This window comes from Pelophylax lessonae (assembly GCF_965119305.1).
Source record: "Pelophylax lessonae genome assembly, chromosome: 12".
Classification (NCBI taxonomy): Eukaryota; Metazoa; Chordata; class Amphibia; order Anura; family Ranidae; genus Pelophylax; species Pelophylax lessonae.
The window spans coordinates 36,526,719-36,546,630 of record NC_138779.1 but is presented as its reverse complement, the minus strand read 5'-3'; positions in this window follow the sequence as shown (position 1 = coordinate 36,546,630).

Below are 19,912 nucleotides of genomic sequence, written 5' to 3'. Positions count from 1 at the left end.
TCCTCCCTCTGACCGTGCCAATTGCCTGGTCTACAATGTATAGTAATAAGGTGGTCTGTTACATGGCTTTCATTGAACTTCCCAGTTAAGTGAAAAAGTGCTTGCAACAGTATACATGGTGACTTGTAGTTGAATTTTTATTTATGAATAGGGGTTCCCCTATGTAACTTACATTTGCATGGTCTTTAATAAGGCAGAGTGGTTCATCCGGTCAGCGCAGGTAATGTCCGTCTCCTTCCTCCTGTTAAGGAGAAGTGAGAGCTGACTGTTGATCCCCCGGCCTTTTAAGGCGTCCGCACATGCGCAGTAGGTTCTGCATGTGGGACGGCTTAGACTCCGAGCGTGACGTGGCGTCTTATGTAGTAACCTGCGCTTGTCGGATGCGTGCGCAGGTTGCCACGGCCCGTTGTGAAGGACGCTCTCTGGCCGCCAGCACGGAAGAAGGTACCCTCCTTCCCATGATTGGGATTGATGGGTCCCGGGCCGCCCCTACATCGGAGTGTAGGGGCTACCCGTGCTGGGTGTGACTCGAAGGAAGGTGGTGGGCCGATCTGTACCGCCGACAGCCATAGTCTATGTACGTGGAGTATCGCAATATGGGTTGGATGACAAAAAATGGGTCTTTTTTATAGATTAAACAGAGTAAACTAAACAAACATGAAAAAAGGATCATGTAAATGCAAATATGGATAAGGTAAAATGAAACAATACACAAGGGTAAATAGAAATAGAAAATGATTTAAAGCAGTAGGCTATATTGATCCCACTTGGGGGTGCCTGATGGATCAGCACGGAGCAGTCTAGGCATCTGGACATTCCAGGGTCGTTCCAGGGCCATGCCCAGCAGGGTAAGGTATCACTGATTGGTATGTCAGTCCAGAGATAGTGAGGACCGGTGTATAAGACATATTGAGAGTTCAAATAAAATCGGTCAATCTATGGGTATCGGATATGGAGTGGGATGGATGGATGGATGGTGTGTTCATCTTAGGATTTAATTACCATAATCAATATAGCGGCTGTAAGATTTAGGACACAGCATATAGAGATATATAGATATATGTTAGTGGCTGTTGGTCCAGAGATGATTAAGAATTGATTGTTGATGAAAAAAGGAAAAGTTTTTAAGGAAAGATTTTTGATTTTTTAATCTGTCTTTCCTGACGAAAAACCCTCCAAAAACGGACGAAAACTCTCGTTCTCGTTTAGTCCAGGTGGTTTTGTGGCTTGGAGACGTCTTATCCACCTCATCTCCATTTGTAGCAACCGTTTGTTCCAGTCCCCCCCTCTACACGGTATGTGTATCCTTTCCAGGGCTGTGAATATTACTTTTGGCATTATGTTTTTGTGGTATTGTGCAACGTGTCTGCCGAGGGGTACGTAAAAATTACACATCTCCATACTGTTTATGTGCTGATTTACGCGTTTGCCGAATTCTTGTTTCGTTTTACCTATGTAGTAGGATTCGCATTGGCATCTCATAATATAAACCACCCCTTTTGTCCGACAGTTGACAAAATGTCGGGGTGTAAAGAGGTCTCCGTTGGGGAGTGTTAAGTTTGTACATTTCTTGATAACGTTACACTGTCCACAATTTCCACAGGGGAATGTGCCCTTCTGTTTGCAGGGGTCTTTTCTGGATTCCTTGTACTCACTGTGTGTGAGTAGCTGTTTCATGGATCCCGCTTTCCTATATGTAATCTGGGGATTTTCAGGTATGAAGGGTTGTATCATGGAATCCTCCCTAAGAATCTGCCAATGCTTGGCTATGATGTTTTTTATTTTGGGGTGGTCGTTGGTAAATCTCATAATGACCCTTGTTATGTTTTCTGATTCATCGGATGTCTGTTTCTTTTTCTTTTTGAATAGAATGTCCTGTCTCTCTTGTTTCTTGACTCTATTGAAGGCTTTACGCAGGGTTGTCTTTGTGTAACCCCTTTTCCTCAGTCTGGCTGTGAGTGCATCAGCTTCTCTCTGAAAATCCTGTTCTTTGGTGCAGTTCCTCTTTAGCCTGAGAAATTGGCTGTATGGGATTGCACTTTTAAGTGAGGAGGGATGAAAACTGGATGCATGTAATATGGAATTACCTGCTGTTTCCTTGCGGAATAAGGTGGTTTTGAGCGATCCGTTTTTGTCTTTTATGATCCACGTATCTAAGAATGGAATTTTTTCTTTGTCATAACTCATGGTAAAGAACATGTTGTACGAGTTTCGATTCATAGCTTGAAGGCATTCTTTTATCATATTTTCCGAACCCGTCCAAATAATAAAAATATTGTCTATGAATCTTTGCCAGACAATGATATTGCTGGCAAAGATGCTGTTTTCCTCTTGGGCAAGAAATTCCTGTTCCCACGCTCCAAGGTATGTGTTCGCATAGGACGGGGCACAACTTGTGCCCATTGCGACACCGCATACCTGTAAATAATATGTGCCATTGAAGACAAAAAAGTTGTTGTTGAGGATGTAATCCAACATCATGATTATGAAGGAATTGAAGTTATAATCATATCCACTCTGTTCTTCTAATAATTTCCATTCCTTTTTTATGTGGGATGTTGTTGTAGAGTGCTTCAACGTCGATGGTTACTAAGAACGCATCGTCTGGTATAGTTATACCATCCAAAATTTGGAGGAGGTGTCCTGTATCTCTGGTATATGAAGGAAGTTTTGTTACATGCGGCCTTAAGTATGCGTCGATGACCTTGCTGGTGTTCTCCGTTAAGTTACCATTCCCTGAAATGATGGGTCTACCGGGGGGGTTGTTTTTATCCTTATGAATTTTCGGTAAGGCGTAAAAAGTCGGAGTTCTAGAGTGTTTGGTCCTTATATATTGCCAGAGTGATTCTGATATCATCCCTTTGTTTCTTGCTCCGTCTATTTTCTTGTAGAAATCTTCTTTGTATGTTTCTACCATGATAGGCATTATCTTTTTGTAGCACTGAGTGTTATCCAAGATCTTCTGACACATGGTTTTATAATCGTGGTTGTCCATTAATACAATGTTCCCCCCCTTATCGGAGGGTTTTATTGTTATGGATTCGTTTTTCTTCAAGTTTAGTAGGGCTGTTCTTTGATCTTTTGTGAGATTTTGTGGTGTCCTCTTTCCCTGTAGTTTCTCTAAATCCTTAGTTGTCTCTCTCACAAAGAGGGCAATTGAGGGGTTCTCATTAAGAGAGGGGAAAATGTGGGATTTTTTCTTAAAAATGGGGCCTTTGGTTCCTTTTGGATCTTCTACCTCTTCGTTTTCACTTTCAACGTGTGTGTCTTCATCTAGCCAATCATCTATAGCTCCTTCTTCGAGTAGCAGGTTGAGATCTCTTATGGCCCTGAATTCAGCTGCTGTTAGACTGGTTGGAGGTATTTCGGTAGATGTTGATTTCCTGTTGTATTTAACCTTAAGGAGTAGGTTCCTCGCAAATAGATTAATGTCTTTAATAATTTCAAAGGTGTCAGTCCCCCTGTTGGCACAGAATGAGAGTCCTAAGGATAGTACTTCCCTTTCCGCTTTTGTTAAAACATGTGTAGATAAATTGATGATTGTCAATCCCTCATATTCCATGACTTCATTTTGTGTTATTTTTTCACTTGTTTCGTGTTCTGTTTCCCGCCTAAAAAAGGCCTCTGTGATCTCGGATTGTCGTCTTTTTGTTGTTGTGATCGCGTGAACATTTTGGGGTATTTTTTCGGGGCTGTAGCACCTTCATCAGGGAAAGCATTTTCTGGTCTGTTTTGCTCCTCTGTATCTTGTGAAGATTGATCATCATTATCATCAGTTGGTTGTGGGTTCTCAGGAGGCTTATTTTGGCCCCTGCGTCGCAGGGGTTGTTGTTTATCTTGTCCCGACGTGTATGCTGATGAGTCAGACGAGTTTTGGGGGCCAGGGTTCCTTTGTGCTCTGTACATGGTTCTCCTGTTCTGTCTGTTGTTCGTCCATCTATAGGCACGATTCTGTGTAAAGGCATTTTTATCTCGCCAATACTTACGTTCCTTTTTCTTCAACATCTCCTTACTGAACTCTTCAATATGTTCTTTTAGTCTTCTCTCCTGTTCACTATATAGTGGTACACTTCTGAGGGGGTTGAGTTTTTCATATATCTGTTTTATCTCTATGTCTAGGTTTTCCATTTGTCGTAGGTATTCTGTTTGTAGAAGGATCATCAATTTTTTGGAGCACTCATTAAGGATCTCTTCCCAATCTTTTTTCATCATGGCTGAGATGTTGTCCATGGTCGGGAATATCTGGATTCTGAGTCCAACTGGATTAATATTTTCTGTCACATATCTTTCAAAGCTCTTTATATGCCAGAATAGAGCCGACTTCCGTTCTAAATGTCTTTTTAATGTGTTAAATAATGCTGAAATGTCAGATTCCTGTTGCTCATTACCCTGGAAGCTCTTCTGGATATCCAGCATCAGGCTGCTCCATCCATCTCCAATCAGGTTCCCCGTGGGTGGGTCCTCCCTTTCGGGAGCACTCATTTTCTCTTCACTTGCAGTGAGAGATTATGGACTCAGTGTTAGTCTGGGTTACCTATTCCCCTGTGACTCAAGATCACAACAAGGATGGTAAAAATCCCAGGTTCCTGAGCCCTTGTATTAGAAATAAAAAATAGGGTCCTGCTGTATTAACCCTAGTATATAAACAAAAAGTTGGGTGTGCAGATCAAAAGAAATGGAGGCAGTGGATGTGTTATCCATCCGAACAATAGGTGAAGGGGGGAGTTATTTCTTTTGTGCACAAGGTAAGTAAGTGTTGCCACCGTCCCTAAAGTATATTGGGGGTTTTTTTGGTGCCTCAAGCCAAGTCAAGAGTGGGACTTTATGGGCAGGTAGATGCAAGTATTGATGTGTAGGTATACAATATATACAATAAATAAATATATACAAAGAATAATCAAAAATATATGGTTCCACAAAAAGATGAAGAAATCAAAAACAATAATTTATTTACAAAAATAATTTTCCAAATATATTGGATAACATAATGGTGAGTATAGTGCTTGGGGTAAGGAGCCCAAGTGTGAGAAGGTAGAAAAAAGGTTGATTCCAAGGAATCAGTGACAATAGTGCAAAAGGTGACAAGTTTTGGGATTTTCTGGGGTGTATTTCAGTAGATGTTAAAAGGACTAGGTGTCCTCCCAAAAAGGTCCCAGTTTGCTGACGCGTTTCGGCTCACAGGCCTTTTTCAAAGCTTAAGTGTCACTCAGAGTTTGTTCTGTGAAAAACAAAGTTGTATTTCAGTTTATTTTGGGGCCTTATTTTAACCATAGGTAAAATACAAAAAATGAGTAGAAGATTATTTCCACATACATTAATGGTGCTGGCGGCTAGTGCGTCAGGGTCCCCTATCCTTATTATGGTCACAGCAGGATCAAGTTCTGCGCAAAGACCTGGGATAGGTGTGGATGAAGAGACAGGGTAATCATTGGATACTGTGTGTCCAAATATATATCTTTGAAGTATATTTTATGTATTTTAAGGTTTATTATAAAGGTTTTTGACCACTTACAGTTGCGGAGGTTAGTACGTGCTTTCTCATTGGGGGGGGGGGGGGTTTTGGTTATTCCTCCCTCTGACCGTGTAGGGGCGGCCCGGGACCCATCAATCCCAATCATGGGAAGGAGGGTACCTTCTTCCGTGCTGGCGGCCAGAGAGCGTCCTTCACAACGGGCCGTGGCAACCTGCGCGCGCATCCGACAAGCGCAGGTTACTACATAAGACGCCACGTCACGCTCGGAGTCTAAGCCGTCCCACATGCAGAACCTACTGCGCATGTGCGGACGCCTTAAAAGGCCGGGGATCAACAGTCAGCTCTCACTTCTCCTTAACAGGAGGAAGGAGACGGACATTACCTGCGCTGACCGGATGAACCACTCTGCCTTATTAAAGACCATGCAAATGTAAGTTACATAGGGGAACCCCTATTCATAAATAAAAATTCAACTACAAGTCACCATGTATACTGTTGCAAGCACTTTTTCACTTAACTGGGAAGTTCAATGAAAGCCATGTAACAGACCACCTTATTACTATACATTGTAGACCAGGCAATTGGCACGGTCAGAGGGAGGAATAACCAAAACCCCCCCCCCCCCCCAATGAGGAAGCACGTACTAACCTCCGCAACTGTAAGTGGTCAAAAACCTTTATAATAAACCTTAAAATACATAAAATATACTTCAAAGATATATATTTGGACACACAGTATCCAATGATTACCCTGTCTCTTCATCCACACCTATCCCAGGTCTTTGCGCAGAACTTGATCCCGCTGTGACCATAATAAGGATAGGGGACCCTGACGCACTAGCCGCCAGCACCATTAATGTATGTGGAAATAATCTTCTACTCATTTTTTGTATTTTACCTATGGTTAAAATAAGGCCCCAAAATAAACTGAAATACAACTTTGTTTTTCACAGAACAAACTCTGAGTGACACTTAAGCTTTGAAAAAGGCCTGTGAGCCGAAACGCGTCAGCAAACTGGGACCTTTTTGGGAGGACACCTAGTCCTTTTAACATCTACTGAAATACACCCCAAAAAATCCCAAAACTTGTCACCTTTTGCACTATTGTCACTGATTCCTTGGAATCAACCTTTTTTCTACCTTCTCACACTTGGGCTCCTTACCCCAAGCACTATACTCACCATTATGTTATCCAATATATTTGGAAAATTATTTTTGTAAATAAATTATTGTTTTTGATTTCTTCATCTTTTTGTGGAACCATATATTTTTGATTATTCTTTGTATATATTTATTTATTATATATATTGTATACCTACACATCAATACTTGCATCTACCTGCCCATAAAGTCCCACTCTTGACTTGACTTGGCTTGAGGCACCAAAAAAACCCCCAATATACTTTAGGGACGGTGGCAACACTTACTTACCTTGTGCACAAAAGAAATAACTCCCCCCTTCAGTAAAAGAAAACCCCCCATTTTGGGTTGTCAAGTAATAGAGGGGGAATTTTCTAATAGGGACACTAGTTCTGGTGACCTGGGGTTCCCCAAGGAATTCCCTTAAGGGATTTCTTCTCCCTTCATGTTTGGCTATGGGACAGGAAGTGAAGGGAAATATCCTCAATGGAACATAGATAGCAAAAAAATAAATAAATTAGATGGGGTTATAACCCTCCCTTGTTCTAACTAAAATGAAAAAAAAAGTTTTGCCTATAGGTCTACTTTAACCACTTGCCGACCGCCGCAAGTAAATTTACTGCGGCGGTCAGCCCCTCACAGGCAAAGTGACGTTAATTAACGTCACTAGCCTGGGAGGGTCTGGGGAGCGAGCGCGCGCCGCCGGAGGCACGCTCCCGCTCCCGCGCCGTCACGGACCCCCCCCGCACGTGTGACCGGCGGACCCGATGTCCGCCGGTCACTCGGCGATCGTCGGGGGAGAGGGAGAAAGTCAGGCAGCTTGTGTAAACAAGCCACCTGTCATTCTCCTCGGTGTAAAAACACTGATCACACGGTTCTACTATGTAGAACCGTTGATCAGTGTCCTTACACCTCAAGCCACAGCAAATCACAGTAAGAATCACGCCCCTAGGGACACACACAGCCCCTCCCTCTCAAATAAAGTTAACCCCTTCGCTACCAGTGTATTTTTACAGTAACAGTGCATATTTATAGCACTGATTACTGTAGAAATGTCACTGGTAACCCCAAAAGTGTCAAAAATGTCAGTCAAGGGTCCGATCTGTCCGCCCCAATGTCACAGTACCGCAAAATAAATCGCAGATCGCCGCCATTACGCGTTAAAAAAAAAACAACAAAAATGACAAAAATCTTTCCCTTTGTTAGTAAACGCGATAACTTTTGCGCAAACCAATAAAAATACGCTTTTTGCGATTTTTTTTTACCAAACATATGTAGCATAAAACAAATTGGCCGAAAATGTTAAAAAATTTTGATTTTTAAATTTTTTTGGGGGGAATTTCATATAAAAAAATGTGAAAAATATTGTTATTTTTGCAAAATTTACGCTCTTTTTTTGTTTATAGCGCAAAAAGTAAAAAGCGCACAGGTGATCAAATACCACCAAAAGAAAGCTCTGTTTGTGGGAAAAAAAGGACGTCAAATTTTTTTAGGTACAGTGTCGCACGACCGCGCAATTGTCCGTTAAAGTCACGCAGTGCCGAATCGCAAAATACCCCCTGGTCGTTTAGCAGCCAAATCCTCCGGGGCTTAAGTGGTTAAGCCTGAGAACTGGAAGTGACGTCGGAAGGTCGCTCCAAGGGCATTGAGTAGAATGGGGGGATACCTATGCCTAGCTATGGGCCGCATTAGATTGGTTCCGGGCTTACTGACGGCTCTGGTAAAGGGGCACCTCTCTCGTTACCTATAAAAGTGAGTAAGTGGCGAATTCACCGCCAGGAGTACTTTTATCTACAAGCCGGCCACCTAAGGGAAAAAATTATACCGGGCTTATGGGAGAAACTAGCAGGTATTTAACATCAAATTAATGACGTACATTCTCAGTTTGGTGGTGGGCAAGAGGAAGTACAGCCAAAGCTCGTTCAGGCTGTACTTCTTCTATGGATCACAGGAGGAGTGCAGTTCGTTCAGCACTCCTGTGACCCTCTTTCAGCAGACTGAAGCCCGCTGTTGGCTGACGTCATAGAGCCGGTCCAGGCTCTGGCAAGATCGTGACAATGAAGTCACGATCTGCGTACATGCCTGGACAGGCACCCGGCTTAGCCTCCCAGTGAACTGCTGATAACCTAGCTGGACGGTCCCCTCCCCTTCACAGCCCAGCACTCCACTGAGCGAGGTAAAAGCAGTGAAGAGAGTGGTGACCAACAGTCAGCCGCTCTCTGCTCCTAGAGTCCTGAGAACCGAGTGATCGTCAGTGTTTGATCGCTTGGTTCTCAGTGTTAGAGCCGGCGGGAGACAAATGCTGCATCCACCTAGGTAAGTATTATTTCGGGTAATAAAAAAGTCTTACTTCTCTTTTAAAGTGGAGGAAGAAGTTATTACAGAAAAGAAAATAAAATAAAAAAAAACCTGATAAGGTTTGTGGTGCTTACCTGTCTCTTTGCACTGTTTATAGAGTATCAGCACTATGTCTCCCTACAGGTCTGAAATCTGCGCAGACATTTAAAGTGGAACTTCATGTTAAAAATGAAAAAAATGGGCAAACTGTCAGGATTATTAATGCTGAAGAGACATACTTTGTCTCTTCTGCATTAAAGTTACTTACTTGACAGTTCCACCCAGCCAGTGAAAGTGGCCAGTGATCGATAACTGAAACCTGGCCACCCAAGGATGTTAGCAATCGGCGAGAAGCTCTGGGATGTCACATCACTGGACTGAAGGAGAGTATAGTTCCACTTATTCTATCCTGGCTGACTGATAGAGTTGGGCGAACAGTCAAGCTGAGCAAAAGTTCAGGGAAAACCCATTTTGCAGGGTGGTTGGTGGGATGTTCACCTGCCGAGCACCCTACAGTTGCTGCGTGCTGCACAGTGCATTCTAAGCCCTGACTGGACAAAGCTTTGCTCAATCAGAGCACAGTGAATAGCTGGTTGTTAAGGAGCAGGCCAGGAAGCCGGCCGTGGCGTCCTTAACAACTGATGAGTGATCAGCTGTCAATGGGCTTCCCCACCGACAGCAAAAAAAAAAAACATCGCCGGCAATAGAAAAATGTTTATAAAAATGGTGTTGAGCCCCCCCAATCCATACCAGGCCTGTTGGATCTGTTATGGACTTAAGGGGATCCCCACGCCAAAAATAAAAAAAACAATTAGCGTGGGGCCCCCCAAAATCCAAACCAGACCCTAATCTGAGCATGCAGCCTGGCAAGGCAGGAAAGGGGTGGGACAAGCAAACGCCCCCCTTAACCATATCAGGATACATGCCCTCACAATATGGGGGGTGCTTTGGGGCAGGGGGGCTGTGCCCCTCACACCCCAAAGAACCTTGTCCCCATGTTGATGAAGACAAGGGCCTCTTCCCCATATACCTGGGCTGTTGTTGTGGGGATCTGCGGGCAGGGGGCTTATCAGAATCTGGAAGCCCCATTTAACAAAATGAAATTATAACATTTTTCATGTTCCACTTTACAGACAGACTAAGGGTCCCCCCCCCCCCCCGGCACTATATTTAAAGGAATTTTTCATATCCTTGCTCCTGTAAAAACTATATTTAAAAAAAAACAAACATTTTTGCATTGATACATGTCCTCCAGGGCGGTACCAGGGACACCATTTCCTTTTTATGGCCAATAACTTGTATATAAGTCTTCAAAACCTTGGATTTTTCAAGTACGGGTCCCATAGACTTTAATACGGTTTGCGATTCTGGTCCAAGCTATTTACATGTTCGGGGGTTCTGGTATGTACCAAACTGGGGGCTGTTTGGCCTAACTCTACTTACTGATGAGGTTTGGGTTTCATCTCTTGCATGCTCCGTACTACATTACACTGTTGGAAATAGAAACCCCCCACCCCCCACAATATTTTGTGAAATCTCAGAAAAAAAAAATTTTCCCAATAAATGGATGTAATGGTGTACGCTACATGAGCGAGATGAGGCTTAAACATCATCTGCCCGATCTTGCATATATGCAATACATAATTATACATAATTACACTCATCTGCTCATAAAAAAAAGGAATCTCCTACCTTCCCAAGATCATACGAGATCTAAATGTTTAGAAGTAAGATCTCCCTGCAAGGCACTGCTGACAGTCTTCCCAGGGGATACCTGTGAGGCCCTGGCTTTCTCACCAATACCTCTGAAGACCTGGAAATAGAAAACATCAAAATGTAAGTACACATTCCACAATTCCCCCCTGGGCAACATCTGCAACACATGGTTACTTGGTGGATCAACAAGGGCCTTTACAGGATAGCTCATATTATAGATCATAGAGGAATTAGAAAATACTCTTATTTTCTGGAGACTTTACAAATGCCCCAGTCAGAGACATTTAGAATGTGTCGAGATCAGGGTGATATTACCACACAGGCTTTTTATGAAAATAAATGTTTGAGTGGCCCGGGGAAGAGCGGGAGTATATCAGAGTTGTACACTCTGTTTGTGGATCAGAGTTCTAAATTCTCTTACCAACTAGCTTGGGTGGCAGATCTGGGGGAGACTATAGATGAGGACATCTGGTTCCAGTGGTGCACAAGGGAATTTTAAATTCTTCCCTGGTGGAGGCGAATTACCCACACGATTAGCAAAAATCTACCCGGATGCATCACCTCTCTGTTTCAGGGGCTGCGGCCAGGAAGGAAGCATGCTCCACATTTGGTGGACATGCCCAAAAGTAAAATTACCCCATCAGTAGTTTTTTTTGATCTATCGAGTGAGTTACCAAAAAATCTTAGGACTCTCATCTTCTTTATCTTCATAGCAGCTAAGATCATCATAGCGAGAGTATGGAAAACTCCTCCGTTAAACCTAGCAATAGTGAAAAACAAAATCTCTTTGATTCTATTAAATGAAAAATTGGCTAGCATCCTTCGTGACCAACAACATCTCTTTGAAAAGGTCTGGAATCCCTGAATCAGATACCTTCAATCCCCATGGCGGGGGGGGGGGGGGGGGTATGTGGTCTGGAGTGTGGGGATTGGTGGTAAATCTTCTTTCTTCTGTTCTTTCTTTTATCTTCTTATATACAGTATCTCACAAAAGTGAGTACACCCCTCACATTTTTGTAAATGTTTTAATATATCTTTCCATGTGACAACACTGAAGAAATGTCACTTTGCTACAATGTAAAGTAGTAAGTGTACAGCTTGTATAACAGTGTTAATTTGCTGTCCCCTGGAAATAACTCAACACACAGCCATTAATGTCCTAACCGCTGGCAACAAAAGTGAGTACACCCCTAAGTAAAAATGTTCAAATTGGGCCCAATTAGCCATTTTCCCTCCTCTGTGTCACATGACTCGTTAGTGCTACAAGGTCTAAGGTGTAAATGGGGAGCAGGTGTGTTAAATTTGGTGTTATCGCTCTCACTCTCTCATACTGGTCACTGAAAGTTCAACATGGCATCTCATGGCAATGAACTCTCTAAGTATCTGAAAAAAAGAATTGTTGCTCTACATAAAGATGACCTAGGCTATAAAAAGATTGCCATGACCCTGAAACTGAGCTGCAGCATGGTGGCCAAGACCATACAGCGGTTTAACAGGACAGGTTCCACTCAGAACAGACCTCGCCATGGTCGACCAAAGAGGTTGAGTGCACGTTATCAGCCTCATATCCAGAGGTTGTGTTTGGGAAATAGACGTATGAATGCTGCCAGCATTGCTGCAGAGGTTGAATGGGTGGGGGGTCAGCCTGTCAGTGCTTGGACCATACGCCGCACACTGCATCAAATTAGTCTGCATGGCTGTCATCCCAGAAGGAAGCCTCTTCTAAAGATGATGCACAAGAAAGCCGGCAAACAGTTTGCTAAAGACAAGCAGACTAAGGACATGAATTACTGGAACCATGTCCTCTGGTCTGAAGAGACCAAGATAAACTTATTTGGTTCAGATGGTGTCAAGCGTGTGGTGGCAACCGGGTGAGGAGTACAAAGACAAGTGTATCTTGCCTACAGTCAAGCATGGTGGTGGGAGTGTCATGGTCTGGGGCTACATGAGTACTGCTGGCACTGGGGAGCTACAGTTGAGGGAATCATGAATGCCAACATGTACTGTGACATACTGAAGTAGAGCATGATATCCTCCCTTCGGCTGGGCAGCAGGGCAGTATTCCAACAGGATAATGACCCCAAACACACCTCTAAAACGACCACTGCCTTGCTAAAAAAGCTGAGGGTAAAGGTAATGGACTGCCAAAGAATTTCTTGGTGGAAGGTGGAGGAGCGCAAGGTCTCTAACATCCACCAGTTTCGGGATGTCGTCATGGAGGAATGGAAGAGGACTCTAGTGGCAACCTGTGAAGCTCTGGTGTACGGGTGAACTCCATGCCCAAGAGAGTTAAGGCAGTGCTTGAAAATAATGGTGACCACACAAAATATTGACTCTTTGGTCCAGGGGTGTTGCTAGGTGGGAAAAAAGACCAGGGGCTTCAACCCGAAGGTAAATTTGATAACCCCTCTCACATTTTAAAGTAAGTCCCACCCAAGCTCCTTCCACATTTAAAAGTAAGTACTGCCCAAGCTCCACCCAATGCCCCCCCTCACCCCTGCCCAATGCCCCACCATTAAAACCTATATTTAAGACGGCAGTAATCTAATGCAGGGAGCAGGATAGAATATAAATCTGCGCACACACACACACACCCCTTTGTGCACACATCAAAACACACTGGCAGAAGAGAAAAGCCAGACTCAAGTAAAAAAATATGCATACACAGCTGTATGTTTATTATACTTAACACAAAGTAATCAACAGCCAATACTCATATTAGCATCAAACCAAAGAGGAATTTGGTAATAATTATATTTTAGAAAATCCACACTCTGTCAGCCTGTCAGGCAATATTTAAGACACTTTTTATAACACTTATTTAATAACACGTAACAGGGGTTTATTCTCTAAACGCCAATTTAAAGCAAAAAAGATTCAAAATGCGCAATGAGGCAAAAATAGTCAATATGGAGAAATTCTCCAACTCACCTGTAGCCATAGCTTGGCAATTTTAGCTTTATCTTTGCCATTTGGAATTTGCTTCACTACAAATTGGAGTTTAGGGGCGTGTCCAAGGTGGCCACTGGAGCGGCTGCTAAGTGAGGGAGCTCTGTGAGGATCGCCGCTATTTACCCGGTCCCTGCACTTATTAACCCTGCTAACCTGCTCTGCTGCCCCGGGGGGAAGTCATGATGGTGATGCGCCGCAGTTCCCGCTCTTCTCACTCCTCCAAGCCCGGTAAAAAGTCCTCCTCTTCTGGCGCGCACAAGGCCCTTCCCCCCACCCAGCCCAGCAGGAGACGGACAACTTTGCCGCACTCATGCTGGCGATTACCACCTGCCAAGCTACCCTGATGGGTAAGATCGATTCCCTGCAATCCGACATTGGCCTCCTGCGGAGGGACATGGACAAGTTCTGCACCCGCATGTCGGAGGTGGAGCGCAGGGTTGGGGAGTCGGAGGACATCCTGCATGACCACGCTGCCACCCTCCACACCCTTACGATCAAGGTGAAGGGCCTGGAATCGAGGGCGGAAGATGCTGAAAATCGAAACAGGAGGAACAACCTCCAGGTCGTGGGCCTTCCCAAGGGCGCCGAGGCCCCAGACCCGACGTCCTTTACAGAATGTTTCCTGCGTGCCCTCCTCCCGCAGGCCCAGTTTTCACCTTTTTTCATGGTGGAGAGAGCCCACAGAATGCCTGCAGCCCATGGACCTCCGGGCTCCCCACCGCGCACGTTCATTTTCCGGCTTCTCAACTTCAGGGACAGGGATCTGATCTTGAGGGAGGCTAAGAAATTGGATGCTCTCCACTTTGAGGCTGCCAAGATCATGATCTTCCCCGACTACTCGGTGGACACGCAGCTGCTCCGGCGCTCCTTTGACCATGCTAAACTGGATCTGAGGAACAGGAAGATAAAATATAGTATGCTCTTCCCTGCCAGCTTGCGGGTGCAAGATGGGGAATCTGTACGGTTTTTCACCTCGCCGGAAGACGCCTCGCACTGGATTGAAACCTACCTAGGACCTGACATCTCTACTGCGGCCTTCTCCTGTGATCTATTGTCCGGCCTGTTGCTCTTGGACCCCAGGCCGGTTTCTTCCTTTTGGTGAGCGGAGGCCTGCTCCACAGGCCCTGCTGATGGTACTTTCCAGTATGGTTCCTTTGCATCCCTTCGGTTCTGCTTCGGCTCTCTTACATCTGGATTTACCTAGCATTGTTCCTACCTGTTTGTAACTGCACCCAAGATTTGTGCGCCCGGAATACTTCGGTAAACACTTTCCTGCAGGGACCACTTACCCAGTGTTTCCCATCCTACATGGCGATCCACATGTGGGCCTTGACTCTAGAACTTGGCCTTCCATCACCCTTCGGGGTGCCACTGTTCACTCCTCCGTATGGCAGTTGCCAACCTGTTTTGGGGATGTAAGGCACACCCAGGTTTCTGGGGTTGCGTGGGGTGGGGGGGTTTGTTTTCTATGTTTTTTTCTGCTGGGGTTTATTATGTTCTTTTGGCTATATTATGCATCACTGGGGCAACAGATGGCTTCTGGGACGCTCTCGTGTGCTGCGAGCTGCCCTCTATTGCCGCCACTGATCTCTGGTGCTGTTGGCTACGATTGTATGTTGCTCTGGGGACCTGGGTGGAGATCCGGGCCCTTTCGTTATTTTCATTCTTGTTGTCATGGCTCCTCTAACCATTGTCTCCTGGAATGTCCGGGGTCTTAACTCCAAATTTAAAAGGTCTCTCATGTTTGACTTTTTTAAAAAATACCATCCGCATATTTGCATCCTACAGGAAACCCACCTCGTGGGTAGTAAATTGCTCGCACTTAAGAAACCCTAGGTGGGCTCCCATTACCACTCCACTTACTCCTCCTACTCGAGAGGTGTTAGTATCCTCATTCACAAGTCCCTGCAGTTTACTCACCTGGATCTCCACCTAGATATGTTGTTCTTCATGCTATGTGTGATAGGCTTGAATTGGTTATTGCTGGTGTATACAATCCCCCCCCGGCCAGTATGACTCTTCTTCGTGTGCTGACCCCACTCCTGGCCAAATACCCTGCTGCTCAGCTGCTACTGGCTGGCGATTTTAAAGTGAAGATTGAAGTGAAGACAGGATGGGGATGGACCCTGCGGTGGACTCCCCCCTCTCTCGTTGGGCTGATGTGTACGGCCTTTGGGACGTGTGGAGGTGGAAGCACCCTCGAGAGAGGCAGTTCACCTGCCACTCCGCCACCCATGCCACCCTCTCCCGCATAGATCTTATATGGGTCAGCAATCCCCTTCTAGCACTCATCCTTGAGGCCTCCATCCAAGTTTGGAACGGACGCGCCCTTTGGGCCTTGCCTATGGCGGCTGTCCCGGTTCTGGGTGACGGATGAGAGGGTGGCCCCGAGGGTGACATCTGATCTCCTAGACTTTTGGATCCATAATAAGGGCATGGCAGACTCGGCTACGACCTGGGATGCTTTCAAGGCCTATGCTAGGGGTCAGTACCAATTGGCTATAGGGAGGACCTGGAAGGAGTCTTCTCTGGCGCTGGAGGAATTGGAGTCTACAGCGAAACATCAGGAGGCAGATTATGTGGCCACCGGCGATAAAGGGATTTATAGTGCCCTGACTGCTACCTATAAAGAAATCACCCTTCTCCGCACGATCTCCTGTAAAAAATTAGTCTTGTCGCAGTCCCACCGTATCTTCTAACAAGGCGAGCGGGCGGGTAGACTCTTGGCGTGGTTGTCTAGGGAACACGCATATACCCCATGTTAGAGATCTAGGGGGCTCTTTATGTTCTGACCCTGCTCAGATTAATACCTGCTTTGCCGAATTCTATGCCAGCCTCTACTCCTCCCGGGTGGACTATACCTCGGATGATCTAACCTCCTATCTATCCCTCATTGATTTCCCTGAACTTTTCCTCCGGAACTGCGAGACGTTTAGAGACCCCTTTTACACGCAAAGAAATTCAGCAGGTGATAGGCTCCCTACAAACATCCAAAACTCCTGGCCCAGACGGACTCCCATCTGAGTTCTTTAAGCCAACGAGGACGTTCTCCTCTCCCACTTTCGTGGCCTGGTGAATGAGGTGGCCGATCTGGGCTCTCTTCCCCAGTCCATGTCCGAGGCAGTGATTGTGGTTGTGCCTAAGCCCGGTAAGGACCCTGCATTGTGTGGCTCCTACAGACCGATTTCTTTAATCAACGTGGATGCCAAGATATTTGCCAAACTCCTAGCTAATCGCCTGAACTCGGTGATTCTCTCTCTGGTTCATGGCGACCAAATTGGATTTATGCCGGCAAAGGGCACGGACATTAATCTCCGCTGTCTCTTTACCAACCTAGCACATGCTAGTGCCTCTGATTCTGGGGGGTTGGTGGCCTCGCTGGACACAGAGAAGGCCTTTGACTCCGTGGAGTGGGGCTTTCTCTGGCAGGCACTATGCTGTTTTGGTGTGGGCTCCAAATTCATTTAGTGGATCCAGCTCCTCTACAGCAACCCAACTGCCAGGGTGCGGACAAATGGTGTCCTCTCCCCTCTCTTTGCACTGGGGAGAGGGACCAGGCAGGTCCTTGCCATTCTAATTAGAGCTCTCCCCTTGATTGCGGGAATCCCGGTAGGTCCCCTCCTTGAAAAAATTTCCCTTTATGCAGACGATACTCTACTCTACCTTCCGGATGCGGAGAACTCCCTCAAAACTGCACTGGAGAGTGGAGACTATAGATCAGTTTAGTAGATTCTCTGGGGTTAGGATTAACTGGAATAAGTTGCTGCTGTTCTCGCTGTCTTCAAGGCTGCCGCCCTCTTTACCTTCCCTTCCATTGTCCTGGGTCCCGAAATTTAGGTATCTGGGGATTGAAGTGTCACAGGACCTCTCTTCCTACCTGACGGACAATTTATATCCCATACTTCACCAACTTACACTCCGATGTCAGGCTTGGAAGACCCTCCCGATCTCCCCTGTGGGTAGAATCATTCTTTTTAAAATGACCTTCCTCCCAAAGTTTTTATACGTCTTTCGCAATACCCCAGTCCCCATTCCCTTGTCCTTCTTCTGCAAGTTGGACACAGTGGTGATGTCCTTTATTTTGTCGGGTTCCATCCCCCGTATTGCAAAAATTACTCTTCAACTACCATTATCCCAAGGGGGTCTGGCATTGCCATCGTTCCGATACTACTACTGGGCGGTGGTCTTGGTGACGGTGAGATGGTGGTTTGCCCAAACCCGCTCTAACCCTGCAGTTACCCTTGAGGCAGCCATACTGGGCTCCTACTCAGCACTGAGTAACCTGGTATTTAGAGGGCTGAAGGCCCACCCTGATATGACAGCGCCGATGCGCACCACGGTTATGGTTTGGAGACAGGTGTCGGAGGCGTTCTCTGATCGCGGTGACATCTCTCCCCACATTCCACTCTGGGGTAACCCCCGTCTGCCCCACTTCCATTCCATGCCTGATCCGGCTCTTTGGGCCAGGTATGGAATCAAGAAGCTTGACCATATCATACCTGACGGTAGACTAAGTTCTTTCGATGAACTCAAAATAGCTTTTGATCTACCCCCCTCAATGTTCTTTCGCTTTCTGCAGCTCCGCCACGCTTATTCCAAGCAATTCCCGATACGGTAGAACGCTTTCTCATCTCTAAGAATGCAGATAGATTGCTCTCTCCCCTCTACCTTAGGATCTCGACCTCTGATCCAACAACCTTGACCCGACTCCTCAGCGCCTGGCAGGAGGATGTTCCTTCTCTAACGTTGGAGGACTGGGAGGAAGGCCTGAAGTCCTACATTCTGCTGGTCATATCGGCTAGAGATCAATATACCCAACTCCGATTCCTCCACAGGGTCTACTACACCCCGCAAAAATTGGCCCGGATTTATCCAACTAGGTCTGATAGGTTCCCCAAATGCCAGTCTGCCCTAGGTTCCTTTATTCATGTGGTCTGGGCGTGCCCTCTGATCCAAGATTTCTGGAGGGCGGTTGCAGGAGAGTTGTCCTCAATTACGAATCTAGTTGTCCCTCTAGACCCTAAAGTCCCTCTCCTAGGTATCGATGAAGCTCTCCCCTCCGGTAAATATGCTAAACTTCTTACATTTTATGCTACCTTTTATGCTTGGAAAGTTATACTTACCCATTGGAAGACAGCCGATCCACCTACTGTATCTCACTGGAAAAAGTTGGTTGACTCAGTTCTACCACTCTATAAGATTACCTATATGTCTAGAAAATGTCCCAAAAATTTTGACAAAATCTGGGAGCCCTGGGTGACTGGCTGATCCTTTTCCGGGCTCGCTCGTTTTCACCCTCCCGGCTCTATACCTTTGTCTTACCTGCCCCCCCTCAAATCCCACCTTTACGGCATTCTCTCCTTCCAAGCTGAGTTCTCCACCTCTGAGTACCACAGAGATTCAGTAGATTGGAAGAAGAGGATACTGTAAAAAAACTGGATTTTTGTCCTACCGTAAAATCCTTTTCTCTGAGGTTCACTGACAGACACAGTTTCAAGTCTTCAGACCAGTGGGATGTCCCAAAGTAGTGTCAACATGAGGGGTGGGAAAAAACATAGCAAACACAGAATTCCCAACAACGGCTAAATGAATAAATAAATAAATGAATAAAAGAATGCAGGCAAAGATCCTCATGGCTCACTAAGGGGCCTTTCAAAAAAATTAGATTTTATTTAAAAAATAAAATTTTTATTCAGTAAAAACTTAGATAAATATGTACACATAATAGAAACAGCTCAACAGCAGGTTGCGTTAACATTATGTTCATAACACATATTTAAAGGCAGGACATTGTATTTGTATAGCCCCTCACATGTGTTAATAAGGAATTTCAAAAAAGAAAATGCTTTAAAAACAATAAAGACCTATAGCCTATAATTTTTTGCTTTCTGTGCTTTCCTGTCTCAACTTAGTAATTGCAAATACTCTTTCTGAAAGAGTATAACAGTGGCAAAAGGAAGCAATTCCCTGGAATTGGTATGAGGAAAAATGTCAGTAGTGTCACTGGAAGGAAACAATTCCTTGTTGCTGGTGTCACAATAAGGAAAAATCATCCCTGGCAGTGTGACCATAAGGGAAAAAATGTCCCCGTGTCAGTAATGTCAATCGAAGGAAAAAAAGTTTCGGTTGTAATGATGTCACTGCAAGTGAAAAATGTCCCTGTGACAGCGATGTCACTGGAAGTAAAAAAATGTCCCTGTGTCAGTGGTGTCACTGGAAGTGAAAAATGTCCCTGTGTCAGTGGTGTCATTGGAAGTAAAAAATGTCTCTGTGTCAGTGGTGTCACTGAAAGAAA